We start from the raw sequence: 625 nt of genomic DNA, 5'->3' as shown, positions 1-625 counted from the left end.
GAGAGAGAGAGAGAGAGAGAGGGAGAGAGAGAGAGGGAGAGAGAGAGAGAGAGGCAGTCTAGCATGGCAGTTCTCAAACCTCGAGGTTCATTGAAAAAACACATTCCTATACTGCACTCTTAGACAGACTGAGTTACTCAAAGGTGTTACCCTTTGAGTAACACCAGTGGTGGTTCCCAAACTGGGTGTTAGAATGTATTAAAAATACAGCCTCCTGTGCCCCGACGTAGAATTAGTTCAGGAGTAGGATCTGTGCTCAGAGTTTGAGGACTCTAAATACTACAGGTGATTGTGCTCTTGCATGTTCAGCATATTGCCCCCAGGGAGCTGCAAGCTGGAAATATACCCTCCCTGAAGGTGGGATAATGTCAGTTTGCTCATCACCCCTAACACAGAGCCTGGCACATAGAAGGTGCTCAGTACAAGTTTGCTGACTAATTACTGCCTTCTACTCTGTGCTTTCCATTGGTGTTCAGTGTTCTCTAGCATAGTAGAACCATTCAGTATTCTCTACCATAGTAGAGGGAAGATATCTGTATAGCAATGAATGAGGTATAAAGTGGTCCCTTCTGAAATTCCTGTTTGGTATGACTCAAGAATGCCTGAGTTCATCACTGAATGTATT

This window comes from Neophocaena asiaeorientalis, unplaced genomic scaffold, assembly GCF_003031525.2.
Source record: "Neophocaena asiaeorientalis asiaeorientalis breed wild unplaced genomic scaffold, Neophocaena_asiaeorientalis_V1.1 scaffold220, whole genome shotgun sequence".
NCBI classification, from domain to species: domain Eukaryota; kingdom Metazoa; phylum Chordata; class Mammalia; order Artiodactyla; family Phocoenidae; genus Neophocaena; species Neophocaena asiaeorientalis.
Note: the sequence above shows the minus strand (reverse complement) of the source record.